General features: G+C 40.6%; 5 non-coding genes across 5 annotated transcripts; 3 read left to right on the top strand and 2 right to left on the bottom strand.

Annotated features, from left to right (window-relative positions):
- The first annotated feature begins 377 nt into the window (after nucleotides 1-377).
- LOC138243606 (U1 spliceosomal RNA) lies at nucleotides 378-542 on the top strand. The gene has a single exon (XR_011192261.1). It is a non-coding gene; the product is annotated as a U1 spliceosomal RNA (small nuclear RNA).
- A 616-nt stretch (nucleotides 543-1,158) lies between these two features.
- On the bottom strand, nucleotides 1,159-1,277 carry LOC138244738 (5S ribosomal RNA). Its single transcript, XR_011193353.1, has one exon. It is a non-coding gene; the product is annotated as a 5S ribosomal RNA (ribosomal RNA).
- Nucleotides 1,278-3,611: 2,334 nt separating this feature from the next.
- On the bottom strand, nucleotides 3,612-3,782 carry LOC138243554 (U1 spliceosomal RNA). The gene has a single exon (XR_011192209.1). It is a non-coding gene; the product is annotated as a U1 spliceosomal RNA (small nuclear RNA).
- Nucleotides 3,783-11,615: 7,833 nt separating this feature from the next.
- On the top strand, nucleotides 11,616-11,687 carry trnaa-ugc (transfer RNA alanine (anticodon UGC)). Its single transcript has one exon. It is a non-coding gene; the product is annotated as a tRNA-Ala (tRNA).
- Nucleotides 11,688-14,664: 2,977 nt separating this feature from the next.
- Nucleotides 14,665-14,736, top strand: trnat-cgu (transfer RNA threonine (anticodon CGU)). The gene has a single exon. It is a non-coding gene; the product is annotated as a tRNA-Thr (tRNA).
- The last annotated feature ends 10,711 nt before the right edge of the window (nucleotides 14,737-25,447 follow it).

The following is a 25,447-nucleotide window of genomic DNA, read 5'->3' as shown; positions in this document are numbered from 1 at the left end:
ATCTGGGCCGTGGTGAACAGTGGGAAAGACGCCCTGTGGAGAGTGAGGAACATGGGGCTGTTCAAAGGCATCGAGGTCCCAGTCAAGGCAGCAGGTAGCCTGGCCCTGTTCATCACCCGAGAGAACTATTACCTCAGAGATCTGTGGAGAGAAGGGAGGGAGGAAGCAGAAAATCTGTGGGAAATAGAGAGCATAGGTCAATATCTCAAGAAACTGTGAAAAACATTATCATGTTTAAGTAAAGAATGTGATTTACACCAGAAAAAAAGAAATTGTTGCTATGTAACTGGTACCGTGTCAAAATGTAATGAGATGTGATCATATATACTGTTTTAAGTATGTATATTAATGTAAAGCTTTCTAATTTGTGATGTCCTGTATTTTTTTGTGAAAAGAAAATAAAGTTCTTAAAAAATCAGTTCACCCAGGGCGAAGCTCGGCCATTGCACTCCGGCTGTGCTGACCCCTGCGAATTCCCCAAATGTGGGAATCTCGACTGCATTATTTCTGGTAGTGGGGGACTGCGTTCGCGCTCTCCCCTGATGTGCTTGGTCCAATATCGGATACGGAAGAGTTACGACACCACGTGCTGCGTTAGGATCCCAGTTCGAAAGCCACTGCTGGTTCCCGGTTTCTTTTAGTTAGAGGTCCGGAGAAACATTTCAAGCTGGTTACACTACTCCTTCCGGACATTCATTCCCTTTTCAAAGTCAGTCGTTTTGCTGTAGTCTGCATTATTTAGGCTGATTATCGAGGTTAGCCTTTATTTGGTCATGGGGGCCACGGTACTGTATGCTAATTCTCAAGACAGTTTCACCCGTTTTCTGATTGCTAGGTTCTGTACCAGTGCAGACATGTCAAACAGTGAATGGCTGTACCTCTATTGTATCCGTGTTCAATGAATGAAATCAGTAATAAATGAATATATGTATAGTTATACGATAAACAAGTGGTTTATCGACTCATCTTCATTTGCAGATTTAGAGGCAGCTTCGATATTCGTTTTACAAACGTTTTTTTTTTTTTATATGGGTCACACACATGCCATAGCAACAAAACATCTCTAGAGATGAGGCTATAGATCACCTTTCCATCCTCCAGGATTTCCTCCCAAAGCCTACGGCACCAACGGCGACCCCTGCTGGCCGAGAGAGCAAAAGCTTGCAGCGCCTGGTATTCCCAGGAAGTCTCCCATCCAAGTATTAACCAGGCCCAACCCTGCTTAGCTTCCAAGATCAAACGAGATTGGGCACATTCAGGGTGGTGTGGCCGCAAGCGCAAGCCATGGCGCCTAACTCGCTACTTGAAGCTGTGTGTGGCTGGGGCTCTGTGCCCCCCGAGTTGGACTGAAGGATCGTTCGTGTGCAACTCTTTGGAAAGGAGCCTCTTTCCAAATTGCATTGCGTACCTGGATGTTGGCGAATGTGTTCCCTTGTGTTGGCTTGTCCTGCACTGGAGGAGAACAAACAAACTGCACGGAGGAGCACAAGGCAAGTCTTCACAAGACAAAAACCTCCAGTGCACAGCACTCTGAAAACATTTCTGGGCTGTCGCGTGTTTATTTCAGCACATAAAGCGCACCGGTCCAACACGTCGGCCGGGCGCGCGGTGCTTCCGCCCTCCTGTGGCCTTGCGGCGTCAGAGCAAGAGGCTCCTTCTCGCTGCCTTTCCGCTGTGTTGCAGAGCCCCGAGAGGGAACCTGGAGCGCACACTTTGTGGGGGGCGCTCTGCCCCCGGTCTCTTGCGCGAGTACTAAATCTCACGGCGCCAGCTAGCGGCCAGGAGACAAATACAATATCGCGGGACAGGGGGGCCTCGTCATTGATTGTTACATATGAGACGGGGATTAGGAGGAGACCCCGACTGATTGGTAAAGGGGAACACTAAAAGACCGACAAATGACTCGTTCCCACCGGAGCTGAATGTACCTGCATGTGTCGTGTCGTCTACTTCCCCCGCCCCGCTGTGTTTGCTGTATTGTCTTTGAAGCCGGCCCCCGAGACGAGACGGGCTGTTCCTGTGCCCCAATTAACACTTTACAGGTGCCATTCCCCGGCATTGTGGCCATTGTCGGTGGTCACACGCGATAAGATGAGGTGGAGAAGAGCGGGGCATGCCCAGCGCGAGACATTCAAGGAGGGGGCTGTGCGAGGTGAGGTGCGACACGCCGGAGCCCCGACGCTGCTAATGCGGAGCACTTGTTGAACTGGCATTGAAAGGACGTGTGCGCACGGAGCGAGCCTTCCCTGCGGCGGAGAGTGGAAACTTTCTCCCCGCGCTACAGGAGTTGTGTGCGCTGCAGCGGTGCCGAGAGAACAGCGCAGAAGACAGCAGGCTCTGGAGAGCGGGTAAGAGATGGAGCCTTGTGGGCAGGCGAGCAGGCCCGTTTTTTGGAAATTGCTGAAAAGGCTCCGGTGTTTGTTCGTTGTGTGGCAGGCGCACGACGCGAGCTTGCGTAGCGATCTGCCGGTCTGCTGTTATGCAAATGAGGCCAAATTGCGTCCCGGGAAATGCTGCGAATGTGCATTGGTGACTGCAGATGTGTAGGAAACGGCACTCTCGTTTTCTCGTTTTGCCCACCCAAATTGAGCACGGATACAATAGAGGTACAGCCATTCACTGTTTGACATGTGTGCACTGGAGGTTTTTGTCTTGTGAAGACTTGCCTTGTGCTCCTCCGAGCAGTTTGTTTGTTCTCCTCCAGTGCGGGACAAGCCAACACAAGGGAGCACATTCGCCAACATCCAGGTACGCAATGCAATTTGGAAAGCAGCTCCTTTCCAAAGAGTTGCACACGAACGATACTTCAGTCAAGCTCGGGGGGCACGGAACCCCAGCCACACACAGCTTCAAGTAGCGAGTCAGGTGCTATTACTTTCGCCTGCGGCCACACCACCCTGAACGTGTCTGATCTCTGAAGCTAAGTAGGGTCAGGCCTGGTTAGTGCTTGCATGGGAGACTGCTTGGGAATACCAGGTGCTGCAAGCTTTTGCTCTCTCGGCCAGCAGGGGTCACCGTTGGTGCCTTAGGCTTTGGGAAGAAAACCTGGAGGATGGAAAGGTGACCTATAGCCTCATTTCTAGAGATGTTTTGTTGCTATGGCATGAGTGTGACCCATATAAAAAAAAACCCATTTGTAAAACGAATATCGAATCTGCCTCTAAATCTGCAAATGAAGATGAGTCGATAAACCACTTGTTTTTCGTATAACTATACATATATTCATTTATTGCTGATTTCATTAATTGAGCAGGGATACAATAGAGGTACAGCCATTCACTGTTTGACATGTCTGCACTGGTACAGAACCTAGCAATCAGAAAACGGGTGAAACTGTCTTGAGAATTAGCATACAGTACCGAGGCCCCCATGACCAAATAAAGGCTAACCTCGATAATCAGCCTAAATAATGCAGACTACAGCAAAACGACTGACTTTGAAAAGGGAATGAATGTCCGGAAGGAGTAGTGCAACGAGCTTGAAATGCTTCTCCGGACCTCTAACTAAAAGAAACCGAGAACCAGCAGTGGAATCGACTCCCTTCGAACTGGGATCGTATCGCAGCTCATGGTGTCGTAACTCTTCCGTATCCGATATTGGACCAAGCACATCAGGGGAGAGCGCGAACGCAGTCCCCCACTACCAGAAATTATGCAGTCGAGATTCCCACATTTGGGGAATTCGCAGGGGTCAGCACAGCCGGAGTGCAATGGCCGAGCCTCGCCCTGGGTGAACCGATTTCGATTTTTATGAACTTTATTTTCTTTTCACAAAAAAAATACAGGACATCACAAATTAGAAAGCTTCACATTAATATACATACTTAAAACAGTATATATGATCACATCTCATTACATTTTGACACGGTACCAGTTAAATAGCAACAATTTCTTTTTTTCTGGTTCAAATCACATTCTTTACTTAAACATGATAATGTTTTTCACAGTTTCTTGAGATATTGACCTATGCTCTCTATTTCCCACAGATTTTCTGCTTCGTAGCTTCGTAGCAATATCTGGGACAGACTTCCCCCCTGAGGGTAGCGGCCTGTACATTATTTCCCTTCTGAGTCTTTCCTGCTTCCCACCCCATAGAAATTGAAACATCAATCTCCTCAGCGCCGCCGCAACACGGTGTTGGATTGGGAAGGTAGAAGCCAGAAAATTCAAGACAGGCAAGAGCTCGGCTTTGATGACCAGCACCTTCCCTGTCATGGTGAGGTCTCGGTCCTTCCATTGCATCAGTTTTTTGTTTAAGATTGGCAATTTGTTCTGCCAATTTACTGTTCCTATCTCTTCTCCAAAATACACCCCCAGGACCTTAATTCTCTTCTCTTGCAGCCTGAGATCATGTCCTTCTTTTGGCTCCCTCCAGTTCTGATAAAAAATCTCACTCTTAGATTTGTTAATTTTTGCAGAGGAAGCCAAAGAGAACTGATCACAACACTGCAGTGCTCTGCTAATTGAGGCATTGTCAGAGAGGAGGAGGGTGACGTCATCCATGTATAGAGACGTCTTTACCTCTGTTTCTTTCACAGCGCCGTGCACCTTTTCATTGCTCTCGCTTTCAGAGCCTCCGCACGGCACACGAAAAAAAATCAATATCAGGACGCGCATTGAAGTGAAAGCAGGAAACATGCACTGTGCAGATCCCTCCACATTAAGAGGTGAGTGGGTCTGTTTGATGCACAAAGAATGCTTTGAAAAGCGTCAAAAGCAAGTCATTCCAAGTTGGTCGTTTGTGTTTTCCATTCACATGCGAAATGCTGAAATGATCTCTCGGCTCCTCGGTTTTCATTTCTGCTCCATAAAGGAATCACAGCACGCGTCGGCTTCCAGCATGGTGGGTCGGGATATGATGCCGGGGGTCGGAGAGAGCGATGTCTTCCTCGTTAGTATAGTGGTGATTATCCCCACCTGTCACGCGGGAGACCGGGGTACATCAGGACGCGCATTGAAGTGAAAGCAGGAAGCGCTGCGACATGCACTGTGCACACTAAGAGGTGAGTGGGTCTGTTCAATCACAGCGCTAGGCGAATCCCCAAACAGTATGCATGGCGACAAAAGGAGCCAGTTTGTTTCTGCTTGGTTTTGAACCAGGGACCTGTCGCGTGTGAGGCAAACGTGATAACCACAACACTACGGAAACGGTGGGAAGCTGTGCCCAGTGGCCCAGTGTTGAGCTTCGCCAATGCGATTCAGCAGCTTCCAGTGCCTTTATTGGAGTGCGCTGATGGACCTTGCTCATTCTCCAGAGACCAGCACGCTTTTCATGGACAGAGCAGGAAAGGCGGTGCCACATTCTACAGCCCTCTCCACGCAATCGACAAAATCGGGCTACTGAAGTGGAGAAAATCTCCTCTCCAGAAAGTGCAAATATCATCTTGGAGAGTATAAATCCTCTTGCCGAAGGTCAGCACTGTCTACGAGAGTACCCCTCCCACCTCCTGCAGGTTTCTGAGCTGCAGCAATGATCAGTTCGTCTCACATGCGAGAAGTCTTCAGGTGGAAACAAGAGCCCCCTCTTCTCGCACATTTTGCACGTTTGAGTGGTTTTAATGCGGCTCTTTCGTACATGGTGCTGATCTTTTGGAAAGCAGGAGCAGGTGACTCCTGTCACACGAGAGAGCACAGCCTTTTCCACCCCCAGCGTGTGTTTTGGTAACTTGCCATGATCGTATAGTGGTCAGTACTTTGCGTTGTGGTCACAACAACCTTGGTTCGAATCTGGGTCACGGCAGAATAGGGGCGTCTGCCTGTACTACTTGCACGAATGAAGGCAAAAAAAAAGCCAATCGATGTGAACGAACGGCACTTTACAGAGGAGCGCTGCCTGAGTGGATTGTTGATGAGGCCACTCTGACATCTTCTGTTTTCTTCAATGACTTACTCAGTGAAAATATTCCAGGCGATCTTGTCACTGTACTCCACGTAGATGATCTAAATGAATTCACAGTAGAGTACAGGACACACAGTGAGGAGCTCACGCAGTCAGTACTCTTGAATACGACAAGAGGAAAGGCACACTGCACATCTGTGGAACAGATTTAGCTTAATTGGCTTAGCTGGCTAAAGCACCTGTCTAGTAAACAGGAGATCCTGGGTCCGATTCCCAGCGGTGCCTTTATTCATGTCTTACTGTACAGAGTTTATCGTTATAGGCAAATCCCATGCCTTTTAATTTACGTGAATGCAAGTGTTCGTTTCCTTTCTGCAACAACTTGTTTTTAAAGAAATCTATACAGCTTGCGAAAGATGAAAGACAAATGTTGAACCCATGCCCCCAAAGAACCTGGAGCCTTAAGCCAGCACCTTAGACTGCTCAGCCACACTACCCGCTGTGCCTTGTCTCTTTGTCTCATTACTTGCCTGGAGGAAGCTGGGTGGCTCTTGCTCTTTTCATCCAACTTCGTGGCGTTATGACTGTGGAACCGACTGCACCTGCTTTTTCTGAGATGCTTCCCCTCTCATGGTGAGATCTCGACTTCTTTAACATAAAGTTTTTCTGTGGAGCAGGCTTCAGACCTCTGCGTACAGCACCCTTGATCTCATTTTTTTTACAGCAGCTGCATCCGGAAAATTGTGCTTTTTACTTTTTATTTGTACAACAAAAATACATACAATACAAACAAGAGCACATATAACGTATCAAGAAAATCGCCAGGGGTTCATGCTATAATACAATTACATTTTATGAAACACGATTGCACAAGGTAAATAAGAAAAGGTCCGCACACCCAGTGGGCAGTGATTCGTCGAATATACTATATATCACATTTCTTTGAAAAAATAAAACATTTCCCTGGGTCAGAGATTAAATAAAACTTCACTCGCACCAAACAAATTTATATTTCTAAATATCACAACATGATCGAATTTAAGTCATTTTAATAACAATGAATAGTCACCTATGCATTGCAATATAAACATTTATATTGATTTAAATCGCGTTTAAATCGCCTTTATTTAAAACCCATAAATAAAGCTGATAGTGTTTAGACTTTTAATTATTTAAAACTGTATTATAGCAGCACAATGCACAATCCAACGTAAATCGCTATCTTTGTCTTCTGCGTAATAATGTTCACCTCTCTGTCCAGCAAATTAACAATAGTAATAATAATGAACTTTATTGTATATGGCGCCTTTAAAGGTGGCTCCTCAAAGCGCTTTACAGGATAAAAACAATAACAACATTACTGTTAGGCTGGGCAAACAATTTTTTTTTTAAAGAAATACAAAATGAGATATAATGATGTGTTCCGGCTTAGACATTAACGAAGAGCATAACAAAGGTCATAAAGGTCATAAACTTTATTAATTTTGGAACATCAACATATTATTTAAACTGTATGTTGCTGTTATTTGTATTCTAAAGAAAAAAATACTGTAAAATCCTGGGTTCGGTACAATGATTCAGGCATTCATGTGAAGGACAACAGAGCTTTCACTGGCTCAAAAAGACAAAAAGAATAACGGACACAGCGCGAGCCTGCATTCTCTCCTCAGCCGTCCACACCACACTTTTCCCTGGGTCAGATTTTAAATAAAACTTCACTTGCACCAAACAAATTACCACACACTGAACACTGAACATGTTAACCCAAATATGTCTCACAATACGTTTATGGTACATTACTTTGCTAAAATGTATTTAAAAATAAAAACGATTACAAACGCCAGCAGAGAGAGAGACACACACACAGTTCTTCATTGTCAAAAAGTAATTGTTTTTTACTTTTTCAGCACCCAGACAAACGCAAACGCGTTATTAATGAAATGTTTTTATTCATTCTTAATCAAACTCACAAGTTGTCATCTGCTGTTGAAGCTCTGTGAGACTAGACTCACACATGGCTAGACTTGACTCGGCTCTGGCTTTCCCATCTATACCGATGCACTGCAAGTACAACCCCCCTCTCTGCGGGAGTGCTGGCTGTGACGAATTAAACCTGTTTCACAGGTATTTTCAAAGTAGAAGGGGGCGAGATTTCCAGCAAAAGACACCTCCCCCCCTTCAAAACCCAGTAAGTACAGTACTTACTAGTTAAGAAAGCTAGGCTCCTCAATGAAATCGCTTTAACATGCTAATGCATTGGTGTATTGGAGTAAGTAAAAAGACAAGGGACATTCTTCCTCCCCCTACATTCTCAGAGTAGAATAGAATTTTCCTTTGACAAAACAAGGCTCGCCAGATAATGTGAATCGAAACCTGTTTTTCTAGCTTTTAAAGTCGTGCAATGTGTAAGCAGGAACACATCATTATTTCTTACATATGAAAAATACATAATATAGCTCCCAAACAAACACAAACGTGTTTTTAATAAAATGCTTTTGTTCACTCATAATCTGACAATTTCAGGAAGACTAAGGAAGGACTAAGGAAATTGTCATCTGTTGTTGAAGCTCTGTGAGCTCGGTGACTTTGAGACCACTTGTTATCCCAGGTTGTTTGAATCGCCACAATTCAGATAGAGAAAAAAGAGCTGACTGACAAGATTTAAGATGTGGCTGTCAATGTTGGATTAAAAAAAACACGTTGCCCGATGTTAGTTGCATTGATTGAAAAATAATTTTAGTTCGAGAGACTGGATAAGTAATTCAAGTGTTTTTTTTTAACTTCCTGAAAAACAAGTAATAAAACTAAATTCAATTTAAAGGTCTTTATTAACATGACAGATGGGTGCAATCAGTGTTGGGTATTTACTTTGTAATCTGTATTGCTTGGTGATGCCACTTTTAAAGGTGATATATAAAATCAAGGCTTTAACTTGCTTTAACTCTGTGTCCGTCCTATCTGAGACCGAAAGTATTACAATATGTATCTTTATAGCAGGTGGTGTACAGCTTTTTAGTATAGATTACACTTTTCTAAAATGTATTTAAAAAATAAAAACGATTACAATCTAATCTTTCCACGTTTGATCCCAAGATCCCAAGAAAAATAAATCTAAACGGGGAGAAAGCTATGCTGAAAGTTTATTAAGATACTTAGAAGACTACACAGCCCAATTTATGTTGCATTTGTCTGATTGTGAGGCGAAACAGCCCTACACAGCCCTGTCGCAGTACACAAATATAATCATATCGTTATTAATTTCTTTAGATACGCAATTCCATATTATATTAGCAGAAAAGCTTAAAACTGCCACTATTTCACATGTTAGTTAAAGACTTCGATGCTTAAAATGTTTAGGGAGAAATCGAATTTTCTTTAAAGTACTGATTCCTGGAATCTGACTGGCTGACAGCCTTCTGAAGTAGTTCCATAATATCTGGTATACGGAAAAGAAAGTGTTGAGAAAAAAAGCCTGGATTCTCATGTATCTGATACAAGTATCTTTTAATACAGTCTTTGATGTCCTCTTGAGGATCCTTGTGATATTTTGAGCCCTGGTTGAATGATAAGTGTTGCAGTTTAAATAATTTTCGTAGTTAGAAATTATGAAACGCTCTGTTAAAAGCAAGGGAGTTTTTATGTCCGTTGCAGTAAAAGAAAATGCCTGACAAAGTAGGGCTTGGACAGATTCCAAGTGCTTGTACAAATGTGCTTAAGAAATTATCCACGAAATGCTGTGGTGTTTGTCAAAGAAAAAACTAAAAGTATTTTCGTTTAAAATGACGGTTAGAAAGAATGTGGACCAGCATAATACTTTGAGTTTACAGCTTGTCCAAAGTCATTCATTATTAATACTATTAGTAATATCTTCGGTAAAGGCTTTGATGCATAAATATTTCTGATAAAGGTAGGTTGTGTACTTTTGTCCAACTTTTGTCCAAGCTCAAATGCTGTACATGAGAGGTTCCAGCATGACCTCAAATGACGCGATACACTGCGTGATACTGCATGATACTGCGTTTTAATGTGACACGCCCACCGGGGTATACCACGAAATACCCCACCCATTTTGAATGGCTGCATCTGTGTATACGTCGCTGCGACGTATTATCAACATCTAATTGCAACCGTAAAATCGACAACATTAATAAACGCATATATAACGTCGAAAACACATCTAACACAGTGCCTGAGGCTTTTTACTGTATATATCGTGGGTGCTGCAACTAGGAGTATACAGCCATCTGCACAGTGTACGAAGTAAATTATTTACGTAGTAATTAATTAATTTACTATATTTATTACTGTATTTTCTATATTTATTACTATATGTACTATATTTATTTTACACGTGTAAAATAAATGTTTGGCCATTGACAAAGTACAACTATTTTTTTATTACAAGTTAAGTAAATCCTTTTGCCCAAAACTGAAGGGGCGACACTCCTCCCTCCCCCCGTGACACCAGGCCTGTCCCCATCCTATTCCATAATGTCATTATATATAATACCTTACAACAGTGACCGTTTCCTTACTAACTGCATGCGTTAAAATTCCACATCAGCTCATAGTAGGGGGCACATAGCTGCGATGTATTATCAATGTTAAATTTCAACCATAATATCGACAACATTAATAAACGCATACGTTGTGGTATATTTTCCGGTTATATACCACAATGCATTGCTAGTATTCGTTGGTCACCATTTTGGACACGTTTTTCAATCGTAGAAGAAATCCGCAAATATCTCAGCAATCCTCTTTTGACGAGTAAGTATAAATAATAATAATAATACTATCTGAATACATACAGATCTTACTTAATATTATTTTGATTAAAATAGTACGTTAATAAGCAAAAAATGGCACATAAAAATAGTGTGAAGGGGAAGATGACACAAAATCGTTTTGCCGTTTCTCTAATTATTCTTATTCTATGTTGTACTTTCAAACTTTGGGTACTCTTTAATTAGGACAGACTTTATTGCTCAACTGCTATGATGCAAGCCAAATTTTATACGTTTATTATAGCTTTGAGCTTAGTTAACCTTAATGGTTCATTTTTGAGATTATACTAAAGAAGATATTAATCATCATTTATTTGGGTAGTAATATTATATAATTTTCTCCTAGCTGCGGTGCTGAAGTCCCACCCTACCTTTAAAGAAATAAAGGAACACACAATGTGTTACTTGAAGAATGCATATGCAAGGCAGGGGGCCAGGAGATCTGGACACTGAAAATAATAGGTTTCTGGTTCTAACTGTTAGGACAATTAGACAGGGTTTGCAAATAATAATAGAATAGACCTCTAACCATATACGTATAATAGTCCTCTAAAGTTATCCTGAACTCCAATCATATATGTATAATAGTGCTCTAAATTTATCCGTATAATAGAACTCCAACCATTTATGTATAATGAACACCTTATCATAGACGTATAACAATAGACATATATTAGAATTTCATTCTAGACGAATTGCGGACCACATTTAGACGTCTAAGGTATGCGTTTAATAGACGTATATTATACGTCTTTTGCCCACTGGGCCGTCGTCCATGTGACTGGATATAAAAATAACTGATTCATTTTTAACCGGTCTCTGGAAGCTTAGATGTGACTATTTTTCCTTCCTTATTTCTTCATTCCCATGAATTTACTCTGTATTAGAGGAAACGCGAAAGTGGGAAACTGCAGACATTCTTCGTGAGTGGTGGATTGTGGTCAGTGAGCATCTGCACATCTCTAAGTCAGTTCCACAAGCTGTTCTGTTGGGGATGTAGCTCAATGGTAGAGTGCATGCTTTGCATGTATGAGGTCCTGTGTTCAATCCCTGGCATCTCCAAGTGTTTCATATTATTGTGCTCACATCGCAATCTTCTGTTGTGTGAGAACTCCTTGTCTGTGTTTATAGACAGCTAGGTTTACACAATTAAATTTAGACACACTCGAAGTACTACAGTGTTCTCTCCTGTTTTAAATGTAACTCCAAAACATTTCGTTCTGTTCTTCACACTTGTCATGGCTTTTGCAGAAAACACCCTTTGAATTTCTTGAGAGATCATTCAGCGAGTGAGTCCTTCCTCTGGACTCCGCACTAAGCTGAAAGCTGCACAAACTCCTCATTGCATGTCCTGTACTCTTACAAGCGCTCTCGTGTAGATGTGGAGCACAGTTATAAGGACACTTTGAACTTTTTCCGTTTGAAACGGAAAATGCAAATGATCATGAAAAGTATTGATCGTATAAAATATCCATGGTACAACTCGAGAAAGAACTGAAGGACTACACAACAACTTTTGATGATTACAAGTTACTTTAAGAAATACAACCATCCGCACATGGGCTTGGATCCTGAACGCTTAAGTTGAAAGAGCAAAAGCGAAGGATGACCTGTAAACTCTCTTCATTGTCTTAAAGTTTATAAAATAAAACAATATCTTACTTTCTTAATAATTTCTTACTGTTTATAGACGATTTATTGAATTTTTGCAAAATCTCATTTACAAACTTTTTTCTGTTAAATTGTTATTCACATACTCGAATGTAGATAAACGTTATTGTCTTCCGGGTGTGTGCCCATTTCTCAAAAAAAATATTTGTTAGTCTGTTGGGAGGCTGCACAAGGTGTTTAGAGATAGAACATCTAAAAGACAGGCTTTCTAAGCTTAACATCAAGGCAGTTTTCTCAACAGAAATGCTCTTTGGCACTTTCAGCTTTACTTTGGGAACATTGCCGAGATCACTTCTGAGCCAATGCACGTGATAGTGTGCCGGCAAGTACATTTAATATTGGCTGTGTTAGCGAGCTGCTTTTCCCTTTGAAACTTTTACTTCTTCATGCTGAATCATTGGCAGGGGTAAAGCTAATTAAATCTTTTCGCATAGCGCTCCATCAGAAAATACTTTCTCCTTGGTCAAAACGGGCACAGAAAGTTTTATAAGGCAGCCTGTTTTGCACCGTCTAAATAACCAACAGTATGCGAATAAGCTTTTTAATAACAGTATTTACAATATAACCCATGTTCAAAAATGCTTTTAGCTTCTTTTAGTCTAAGAAACAGGGGTGTTTTAGCGGATTGTGGTCTTCAATTAGTAAACGCTGAAGTGTTTCCCCGCTTGTGAACAGATCTGGCTCCATTTAAACAGAATCCTGCTCAGCTCCTGCTTTCACTGCAACTTTTGAATTGAGCCCAAAGCGATAAGCAAGCTGAATTATCAAAGCTCATTAGGTACTAGAGATCATGGTATGTTATCAGGTAAATGCAGTCCCATGTATCCTCCGTAATTTCGAGTAAATACCAAAACACACCATCCACGACCCACAGCGGGAATAAGCAGGACTTGGTTGTTCAGAGCGTGAGGCAACTATCGCCAAGAGGGGGGTTTGATCCTCGCTCTCGCTACTATTTGAAATGCCAAAGACGCGTAATAGAGATTTTTGCAGATGTTTTTTTATGCTCCACTATACATTACAATAATGAAAACAAATCAATTAGAAATATGCAATACAACGTCGGTTCCCGAAAATAAAATCTGTTTTACACAGACATCATTGCTTTTGAGATAATCCAGATTGTGAAGACAACTGCGCCCTAGCTCTGGAAAATATTACTCAAAGGTTGGAAAGTACAACACGTTTGTACGTTTGACGTTTACAACATGTAACATGGCACTTCTCCAGCAAAGCAACTCAGGTTGGTGAACTACTGGTGTATTCAATACACCTCCATTCATCCATCACTTGTCAGGATGGTTGAGTGTTCTAAAGCACCATTCAAAGCGCTTTACAGGTAATGGGGACTCCCCTCCACCACCACCAAAGCACCATGATCAAAGACTTGTGTTTTTCTAGCTCTCACGGGTATTCTTGTCTCCAGATCGAGGTGTGGGTTCAAATCCCACTCCTACCAGTTGCTTGTCAGGATGGTTGAGTGTTCTAACGCACCCTGATTAAGGACTTCTGTTTTTCTAGCTCTCATGGGTATTCTTGTCTCTAGATCGAGGTTTTGGTTCAAATCCCACTCCTACCAGCTACTCTTTTTCCCTGTTACATTTTCCCATCTTGATGTGCTTGCTGACAATGACAGGAGGAGGAAAATGGAGAAACTGCTTAGCAGACACATGATGGGCAGGAAGATTCATGAACTATTAGATGTGATTAGCAGAAAGTCAACTATAAATAGACTTTGTGCATTAAGAACTGTTTGTGTTGCCTGTAATCTAGGTAAGATTTTCGGTAAGGTATGCATTCAAATGTGAAAGACTATAATAATATAAAACCAGGAGAAGACTTATTAAAACATACTGTTTTCCTTGCGGTTTCTAATGTATTTTATTAAATGGGGGCTTTGTGAAATCAACTTTTAGCCTCTTGGAATGCAGTCACTCTCCCCGGTCTAAATACCATTATGTAAAATTAGGAAGCAGCAGTATTTTGATAAAGTGCGGTGTTCCTTTATCACAGTAACACAACAGTAAACAGTAAACGCTCAGGTGTTTATAATTACTCGGGAGCAGATCACCCTCAATCTAGAAAAAACCTTTCACAGCGATATTTGAATCGAGCCCCATAGCGTTAAGAAAGCTAAATTACACAAAGCTCATATGACATTGGGAGTCACTGTACCCTATCACGTCCTGCTTGCACTGTCCTACTAAAAGATTAGAGGGATCAGAAAGGACACAAACAACCCATGAATCAACGATTTTGAACTTAAGGGTCGCAAGCTCTACCGACTGCGCCTCTTGTTCCTCTATTACAACAGTAAAATTACTAGGGTTGATTCAACATATAGTAAGCTGACCCCGCTCCCAGCGACGGCACGGTGGCCAAGTGGTAAGGCGTCGGTCTCGTAAACCGAAGTTCGCGGGTCCGAATCCCGTCTGTGCCTCTTTCATTCACCACCACGTTCCTTTATCTAAGTCTACAAGTAACATGGAAACGTCTCCTCTTGTTACTCTTTCTGTGGAAGCGCACAGTTTCCTGTTAAAGCCAGAACGTATTGCGGAAGTCTAATATATGAAATTTGTTAAGAACTTGATTGTCTTTTCACAGAGAAAAACGAGAAAACCTTTTTTTCAGAAGTGGGATTCGAACAAAAAACCCGAGGGGAAACTGTGACCTGAACGCAACGCCTTAAACCCCCAGCCAACTCGCCTGTGGCTTTTATATTGAATTATATGTAATTTATTTATTTCTACTCGTTGATAAGAAAAAAGTGAAATCTCTTTTTTTTCATGTGGAAAACTAGCACAAGCAAATGTAAAGTTCAGAGCAGCGCTCAATAAAAACGATCAGAAACCGAAAGCGCGAATTATGCAGATCAGTACATTCCCATACCAGTTGTTCTGCAGAAGAAATAAAAATAGCCGAACTCAAAGACGTTGTATTGCATATTTCTAATTGGTTTATTTTCCTGATTGCAATGTATTGTGAAGCATAAAAGCCAGCTGCATCAATCTCTATTACGCGTCATTTCTAAAGGCGTTTCAAATAGCAGCCAGTGCAGTATTAACGCTTTTGGAGCATGTATTACATTGTAAATAATCTTATTTAAATAAATTTAAATTCGCACACTGTTATTTAGACAGCGCAAACCTGTCTGACCTCATACAACTTTCTGTGCCCGCTGAGTAGATCTTAAAGCAGCTGCAGCCAAAGTACCCGTAATGGCAACACAGTGCTTTGAGTTCGGCTTTTCTTATTTCTTCTGCAGAACCACCGGCATCGGAATATACTGATCCGCATAAGAAGCGCTTTCGGCTTTGATGGTTTTTATTGAGCGCTGCTCTTAACTTTACATTTGCTCAGGCTAGTTTTCCCCATGAAAAAAATACATTTCCCAAATTACACGATTTCACTTTTTTTTCCTATCAACAAGTAGAAATAAATAAAACATATAATGCAATATAAGAGCCACAGACAGGATGCCTGGTGGTCTAAGGCGTTGCATTGAGGTCACAGTTTCCCCTGGAGACGTTTGTTCAAATCGTACTTCCGACAAAGAGCCTCTCTCGTTAGAGTAGAAACGACAGAATCTCTAAGTAGAAAACATTTCCACAACATCTCGCATTTCACGTGTTTAATGTTATTTGTCTTAGTGGCTGTTTCGGTGAATGATGGCTCTCTTTTCTTGCAGGGTGACGGCAAACTTCTTCAGAGAGGGAGTCTCCAACGCACGGCTTTTCTTTATCAGGACCGAAGGTAACAGAGACAGACTTCAAACTCAAATGAATTACTTCTTGAGCATTTATGACCGGTAAAAAGCTGAGAGCAGAAGAAAACGTCATTGGAAATGAAGAAATGTCTGCTGACAGTAATCAGAGCTCACGCTCAACTGCGGACAACCGCTCCTTGTTAGTACAGTGTTGAGTACCCCCGCTTGTCGCGCGGAAGACCGGGGTAAGTTTCGGTGACAGGGTGCTGGTTTAATTTTTTAACAACCTGACTTCAGTTAAAAACTGTGTACTATTTACTAAGTTTCAGACTACTTATTGCGGTAGAATATGGAGATCATATCTAGCTCTGAGCTCAACTGCAACAAGAAGTCGTGCTTAACAAAGTCAGAGCCCAGCTGAACGTGTGCTCAGTGTAGTGCCCAGGACTCAGGAGCATTGTTGTGGTTCTAATTAGCACGAACTGCAGGGGCTCTGAATCAGAGCATTTCAATTTATCTGTTCAGTAAATTAAAATGCAAGACACCTTAAAATGGGATTATTACTTTGTCTCTGTCCCGTTTGTATATAATCGAATGTTTAAAAGATACCAGTAAGGACACACAACTACTAATGGGATACTTATTGGAAATAATCCCAAAACAAGCACGTGCGGCAGCTGGTAAACCCCTGTAATAATATTTGCAGTGACAAAACACTTTGAAGATTTGCAATCTTTTTAAATATGGATTTACTAAATTTCAGTTCTCCGGCATAACTGAACTCTCACTGTCGCATACTAAAGGCTTTACATGCATTAGCTGTGATACAGATTCTAATAAACACAGAATGAAACTTAGTTTTGTTCCTCATGGTGATCCTCTTGTAGATCCAAATGAAATGTTTAATATGATCCCCCAAGAAAAAAAAGGAGTCCATTTCCGAATAATTGATACCCCATCAAACATTTTTTAATATCCCTGCAAGTTTATACAGAGAATGCTGGTTCGCGTCTTAAATTCAAATTAAAAAAAAGGAAACGAGTTGGAAACTATGTCAATCTGGGATTTAAATCACCCAGAACATTTCACTACATTGGGCAGTATGTGACAGAGAGCAGCTCCTGACATCCTGACATCCCTTTGATAGATCAGTTAGTAAAGTGGAGGACTGTAGTGGGTAATAGCAGGGAATCCTTAGGTTGCTGGTTCAATTCCGGCTCAAAGGATGGCACCTTTTATGTACTTTGTTTAATCAAAGAGTTAAAATAGTGAATCTGTTTCATTCATGCGTTGAACAAAAGCTCAATAAACGACGAAGCAGAGGCTCCTGTTCTGAATTCACCTCACGTCTGATTGTCTTGTTTTGGTCAAGATCTGATCTTTGAATTAAGGGACTACACTGTCTGCTTTTTAATTAAAAAATACATACAAATGTCAAGTTTTTTGTAGATATAAAGGTGTTCTCTGTTTTCAAAGGATAGCTACTTAATTGGCTTTATGATTTGGTATTGATTTTGTATTGTTGTATTATTAAGTTTGTGCTTTCTGTGTTTTTATCGTATTGTGAACTACTTTTTTAAACAAATGCTTACAAAGGCAGACACGGCACACATCTGTTTATACCAGCGGTGAATTGTACATTTCTATTAAGTACAATCTACTGTGCACTTTTGGGAGTATAACAGGTTCGATATAAAGTGGCAAAAATATAAAAGGGAAAAATACCCCAGACTGCATGTAAAGGCTTCGTTGTGACTGTTGTTTTATTTTTAGATAAAGATGGCGTACTGTGCACAAAATGTTGCAGAAACACAATCTGATATTTTAATAACTATTATTTTAATAATTTGATAAGTATGAGGTCCCGGATCCAAATCTTCAGTCCTGATATTTTTAAAAATGATATCTTCCCTTCCTCTCGAGGATGTCACACGATGTGAACAATTGTTTTTTTTTTCACGTTGCGATCCAAAGAGCCTCAGATGCACAGTCTAACAGTAACCAAACCAGGATGGATTCTGCTGGGAGCCGGACTGAGCTCATTCTCACTCCCTGTGCTGAAAACAGAATTATCTCTTCTCCGAACATCATCTACAGCTGCTAGATACTGTTCTGTGTCCTACTGCTCCAGCAATTCCTTTGACCAAAGACAGATCACTTGTGCGCTTTTAACCTTCTTGCAGCTACAGGCGAGACTGAAGCTGGAGATGTGAAGGCACCCGCTGGTGCATGTTCTCCAAATTTCACAATCGCGACAGACTTCTCTTTTTTTTAAAAAGTAGATATAGCCCTGAAAAAAGCATTAGCTTTATCAGTTTTTACATTATTCAAACATGATATTTTTATTGCATTTTACATAATAATAATAATTATAATTATTATTGTTTAAACTTATATAGCGCTTTTCTGGACACTCCACTCAAAGCCCTTTACAGGTAATGGGGACTCCCCTCCACCACCACCAATGTGTAGCCCCACCTGGATGATGCAACTGCAGCCATAGTGCGCCAGAACGCTCACCACACATCAGCTATTAGTGGGGAGGAGAGCAGAGGGATGAAGTCAGTTCAGAGATGGGGATTATTAGGAGGCCATGACTGGTAAGGGTCAATGGGAAATTTGGCCAGGATGCCGGGGTTACACCCCTACTCTTTCAAGAGACGACCTGGGATTTTTAATGACCACAGAGTCAGGACCTCGGTTTTACGTCTCAGCCGAAGGACGGCACCTGTTTACAGTTTAGTGTCCCCGTCATAATACTGGGGCATTAGAACCAACACAGACCCGCCCAGTGACAGAAACCAGACAGTATCGTGTGTCGGGCTCGGCTGCGAGCAGGACAATGACGTCACGGGGACAAAGTAGAGAAAATCAAAACAGTTCTATAAAAGACCTGTGTCAGCTGTCGGTTCGCAGTCTGGACTCTAAATCCACCGATCCGATTTCAAATCTCTCTAACACCTGAGCTACGGCTTCTTTCGAGTAGTTATTCAGGAGAACATTATGTTAATCATATAGATGAAGCGTTTGATATATTCAGGTGGGTAGCTACGTCAGCATTCGTATCTGCAAAGGAACAAGTAATACTGTAGGTTTATTCCACGCTGAAAAGAGAAGAGAGAAAACAAACCTGAAGAAGGTTTCACAGCTATGTTTTCTCTCTTCTCTTTTCAGCATGGAATAAACCTATTCCCAGTGGGCAGTGATTCGTCGAATATACGTATATATATATATCGTCGAATATACGTATATTCATGGCGAAATACGGCTATACGTATATATACGTCGCCGCGACGTATAATCAATGTCGAATTGCAACTGTAAAATCGACGACATTAATAAACGCATATATAATGTTGAAAACACATCTAACACAGTGCCTGAGGCTTTTTACTGTATATATCGTGTGTGCCGAAACTAGGAGTATACGGCACTCTGCACAGTGTACGAAGTAAATTATTTTCGCAGTAATTAATTAATTTATTATATTTATTACTATATTTAGTATACACGTGTAAATAAATTAATTACTGCGAAAATTATTTACTTTGTACACTGTGCAGAGTGCCGTATACTCCTAGTTTTAAAACTGACAAAAATGTAGAAAACACGTTTCTCACTTAGAAATTTAAGATGGGGGTGGGGTATTACTAGTAGCGGCACTGAACTCACCATGGTGCAATTCATTTACGTGACGGGCTAGTGGTTTAATGGATAACGCGTCTTATTTCGGTTTACAAGATTATCGATTCGACTTCTTCCGGGGTTGTGTGATTTAAATCAGGCTCCTCAGAAATAGATGTCCGGTATGTAAATGAACTGCACCTGAAAGCAAACATTGGGTCTGGGTTCCTTTCTTTCCTGCATGAAATAGCAAATCATTACAAAAAAAGACACCAACTAATGTCCAATAGCGTTAGTCATTTAAGTAAACATGAATATACTGTAAGGTATTGGTACATAGGAGTGGATTTCAACCACAATTAAAAAAGGGCGAATTATAATTACAGGCTTTTTTTTTTTTTTTTTTTTTCTTTTTTTTTTTTTATAATTACAGGCTTCAGACACGTTTTCATACAAAAGTGACCAAACACTCCCTAACTTTCAGGTTTGCTTGAACCTGTAACAAAAACATGGTCTGAAACTTCCATTCTCTGATGTTACTGTCTCTAAAGTCGGACATGATGTTACGCAGATGGGCAGTTTTCTCGTCGTGTTCAAGATTATTCGCTGCATAAGCTCCTTATTGCGTGTTCTGTACTGCTCTGTTATTTTGTTCAGATTACCTAAGTGGTGTACAGATAAAACCCAACCGCGTGGTGTAATTTCCGGGTTTGGCACCAGCAGCACCTGCAAACACATCAGCTGACCTCAACATGACTTGAACTCACAACTTTCTGATCTGAAGTTAGACATGCTACCATTGCGCCACGAGGTCACACATTAATTCCCCCAAAGAGAAAAATCAGCGTCCCTGAAAAATATTTTTTTCATTCTCTTCCGTGAGGAGCGCCGCTCTTCAAAAGAGGGTCTCTTCTTCCCAGACCACAGATTATTCTTTCCGCCCGTCTCTCTCACAGAGAGCAGACACACCGTCTCCACTGATGTGTTTACTACATCTATAGATCTGACCCCCTACAGCCCCTTTATACAGCCCCGATATTCGATATTCCCCGATAAAGAACAAAAAATATTCCTGGATAGGATATTTACCACCAGCCTCGTGAACATCTCATCTTGACCTCTTCCAGGAGGAGCACAATTAACACAGAATCCTCTCTCCATTTAGCAAATAACACAAAACACTGTTTACCTGTCAAGACAGAAAACCAGGCTGCTCCAGGTGAGGCTTAAACTCACAACCTCGGCATGACTCCACTGATGATGTCATTTTACATGGCCTGAACCAGGAAAGAGTTTGGAAGTCAAGAAGTTATGGTGTTGTTTTAATACTTGCCTACTCATTTAATTTTTCGGTCAAATCTTTTATTTGCGAGTTCTTTCAATTGATGTTAATCCTTGTCCCGATGCACGATTCTGGGCCATGGTGCATCTTGAATAATGTTCTTATAGGCTTCAGTTTGGAAAAGTGCGCTCTTCAGAAGCTACCGAAACCGGTAATTGTTATGTAACACTTAATGCAAAAGCAACGTTCGGGTTTGAAAAAGAATATTACTTGCTATGAATACAAACACTGTTACAGGAGGCGTGATAGGGCTATTTTAACTTAGATCATCAATTCATCTTACATTTCTTCTCCATCTATATCAACAGCGTCATCGCTACTGAGCGCTAAAGGCAGGTCCTGGCAATACAATCTTCTTTAGAAAACATTTTAAAAACTATTTCCACTACCATCTGTAAAGTAAAAGATACCGATTGCACACAACTAATAAAATATTTTTTCCAGGGACGTTGTAGCTAGATGCAAATTACAATCGAAAATGCATCAGCTTTAAAATTTTCTTTTGGATCCAGAGGACGATCAGCATGAGCCATCAAAGAGCCTGTAGCTACAAAAAGGTTAAAAGCACACAAGTGATCTGTCTTTGGTCAAAGGAATTGCTGGAGCAGTAGGACGCAGAGCAATATCTAGCAGCTGTAGACGATGTTCGGAGAAGAGATAATTCTGTTTTCAGCACAGGGAGTGAGAATGAGCTCAGTCCGGCCTCCAGCAGAATCCATTCTGGTTTGGTTTCTGTCAGACTGTGTGTCTGAGGCTCTTTGGATCGCAACGTGAAAAAAAAAAGAACAAAAAACATTTGCTCACATCTTGTGATTTCCAAGAGAGGAAGAGAAGATATCACTTTAAAAAAAATCAGAACTGAAGATTTGGATCCTGGACCTCATACTTGTCAAATGATTAAAATAATAATTATGAAAATATCAGGTTGTGTTTCTGCAACATATCGTGCACAGTACGCCATTTTTTTCTAAAAATACAGTAGATTGTACTTAATAAAAATGTACAATTCACCGCTGGTATAAACAGATGTGTGCTGTGTTTGCCTTTGTAAGCATTTGTTTAAAAAAGTAGTTCACAATACGATGGAAAACACAGAAAGCACAAACTTAATAATATAACGATACAAAATCAATACCAAATCATAAAGCCAATTAAGTACCTATCCTTTGAAAACAGTGACATTTGTATATACTTTTGAATTACAAATCAGACAGAGTAGTCCCTTAATTCAAAGATCAGATCTTGGCCTAAACAAGGCAATCAGATGTTAGCTGAATTCGGAACAAGAGCCTCTGCTTCATCGTTTATTGAGCTTTTGATCAACGTCTGAGTGAAAAAGATTCGCTATTTTAACTCTTTGATTAAAGTTCACAAAAAGCACCTTCCTTCCAGCTGGAGTCAAAACAGCGACTTAAGGATTCCTTACTGTTCCCACTACAGTTTTCCGCTCTACCAACTGAGCTGTCAAACGGATCTAAAGAACTCCACTCTGGCACATACTACCCAAAGTAGTGAAATATTCTGGGTGATTAAATTCCAGTTCGACATCAAGTTTCCAACTTGTTTCCTTAGTCTTGGTTACCTTGAATTTAAGCCACAAACCAGGATTCTACTTTATAAACTTCCGGGGATGTTACAAAATGTTTGATGGGGCATCAATCATTACAGGCGGAAATTCACTCCTTTTTTTTTCTTGAGGCATCATATTAAACATTTCATTTGGATCGAGAAGAGGATCACCATGAGAAACAGAACAAACTGTTTGATTCCGTCTTTATTGGGGAGCTGTATCACAGCTAATGCATGTAAAGCCTTCAGTATGCGATAGTGAGAGTTCAGTTATGCCAGGGAGTGGGAGTGAAGAGAACTGAACTGAAATTTAGTAAATTCATATTTAAATAGAGTGCAAATCATCAAAGTGTTCTGTCACTTAAAACTTATTACAACACTACCAAGAGTGGGGATTGAACCCACGTGGACACTGTGCCCTGTCACAGAAACATACCCTGGTCTCCCGCACAACAAGCAGGGGTACTTAGCACTATACTAACGAGGAGCGCTTGTCTGGTGCTCTGTTTACGGTCAGCAGTCATTTCCTCTTTTCCAAAGACATTTTCGCCTGCTCTCAGTAATTAATGTCGGTTTGAAGTCTGTTCCTTTTGTCTCCGCTCTTGACGAAGAGCAGCCTTACGTAGGAGACTCCCTTTCTCAAGAAGTTTGCCATCACCCTGCAAGAGAGAAGAGCCATCAACCACCGAGGCAACCACTAAGACACTTAACATTAAACACATGAAATGTGAGATGTTTTCTACTTAGGGATGTTATCGTTTCTACTCTAACTTCTTTGTCAGAAGTGGGATTTGAACAAACATCTCTAGGGGAAACTACAACCTGAACGCAACGCCTTGGACCACCAGCCATCCTACATGTGGCTCTTAAATGGAACGATATGTTTTATTTATTTCTACTTGATGATAAGGGAAAAAAAAGTTAAATGTAATTAAGGAAATGTCTTTTTTCATGGGGAAAACAAGCCTGAGCAAATGTAAAGTTTAGAGCAGCGCTCAATAAAAACTATCTGAAACAGGTAGCGCTTCTTATGCGGATCAGTATATTCCGATACCAGTGGTTCTGCAGAAGAAATAAGAAAAGCTGAACTCCAAGCACTGTGTTGCCATTACTGCTACTCTGGCTGAAGCTGCTTTAAGATCTACTCAGCGGGCACAGAATGTTGTATGAGGTCAGACTGGTTTGCAATGTCTAAATAACAGTATGCGAATTTAAGCTTATTTAAATAAGAGTATTTAGAACATAATACATGCTCCAAAAGCGTTAATCCTTCACTGGCTGCTATTTGAAACGCCTTCATAAATGACACGTAATAGAGATTTATGCAGCTAGATTTTATGCTTCACCATACATTGCAGTCAGGAAAATAAATCAATTTTCTTTAACACCTCTGGATAAAGTTCTTCTGTGGAGCAGGTTTCAGACCTCTGCATACAGCGCCCTTGATGTCATTTTATTTTTACAGCAGCAACCATCCTGAAAGTTTTTTTAAAATATTTCTTATTTGAACAACAAAAATACATATAATACAAAAAAGAGCACATATGACGTATCAACAACATCGTCAGGGGCACGTGCTATAATCCAATTACACTTTCTGAAAAATCTACTGTCCATGCAAATGTACATGCTAATCTACAGGGTTCTTTTCTGCACTGAGCTGCTCATTTGAAATCCAGAAGGCAACACAGACGCGCTCCTATACCAAGAGTCTTATCTGGACCACCTGGATAAAAAAACAGGAAACCTAAGCACTAATCTATACTGACAGCTTTTGAAAAGGAGCTCTGTAATATGCACAAATACAAAGACAAGGTATAAATACTCCATAGGTTTAAAATTCAGGAATATGAATGGTCAATTGTTTACAATTGGAGTTTTTATGTTTCGTATGATTTAGCGACTTTTTTACAACATGTAAAAAAAACAGCACACCTAAATGACAAAGCCTTAGAGCTACAGAGAAAAACAAATTGCATTTAAAGTAATTTTAAAGGCTCGAGATAACATTGCACTATAAACGCAAATGTTTGTCTTCTTTGTCGCACTTACGTTTTGTTGCTTTAGCAAATTTCATGCAGTTTATTTCTGACACAAGACATAACAAGCTTGTGTATTTATGACAAAAAAGCAGGGAAACAATTTTCATTGACCTTGAAACTAAAATTGTTAAAAAGTAAGTTAAATGCACATATAGTAAATATATTTTCTCATATAACGGTGTGTTTTTTTGTCTAAGAATCCTTCATGAATGGTTTAACAGACACTTTGCATGATTAAAACAAATATTTACGAATTTTTACGTTTTATACAATAAAGTTTTATTGTGAACATGAGCCCTGTTTATCGATATCACCAATACAGTTCTGGATTTTATTCTGCCTTCCTACGCACATATGAATTTTCTTTCACACAACAGCTCGCATGTATGGTAGCGTATTTGCGCCAGTGAGAAAAAGAATGATCTTGGCTTTTAAATGATGAACCGTTTGCGTTTATACAAAATGTCAAAACGTTGTCGCAGACATTGGGACATACTCTGTTTAAACACCTGTCGTTTTCTCTAATATTGGCTCCTGTGCTTCGGTCCATTTGAGAGAGGAGAAGACACTGAAAAAGTCCTGTGAAAGTCGATTTTGCACCTGCGCCAGTGCTGTAGTGGTATCATACAGACGCCCATCCAAATCCATCACACGCTGGAAGCTCTGGAAGGCAACGTAAAATATTGCTCTGTCCGTTGGTGGATTAGGTATGCACGTTTTTTTTTTTTTCAATGTAAAATGCAATGTAAAAAGATCAAATTACATTCAAAATCGATTAATGTAAAAACCGATAAAGCTAATGTTTTTATCTAGTTATATATTTCTATATCTAGTTCTTCAAAGGTCTTTTTTAAAAAAAATGTTTATC

The sequence above is a fragment of the Lepisosteus oculatus genome, chromosome 14, assembly GCF_040954835.1.
Source record: "Lepisosteus oculatus isolate fLepOcu1 chromosome 14, fLepOcu1.hap2, whole genome shotgun sequence".
Taxonomy (NCBI): Eukaryota; Metazoa; Chordata; class Actinopteri; order Semionotiformes; family Lepisosteidae; genus Lepisosteus; species Lepisosteus oculatus.
The sequence above is the reverse complement of the archived record's forward strand: the minus strand, read 5'-3'. Positions and strand labels throughout refer to the sequence as shown.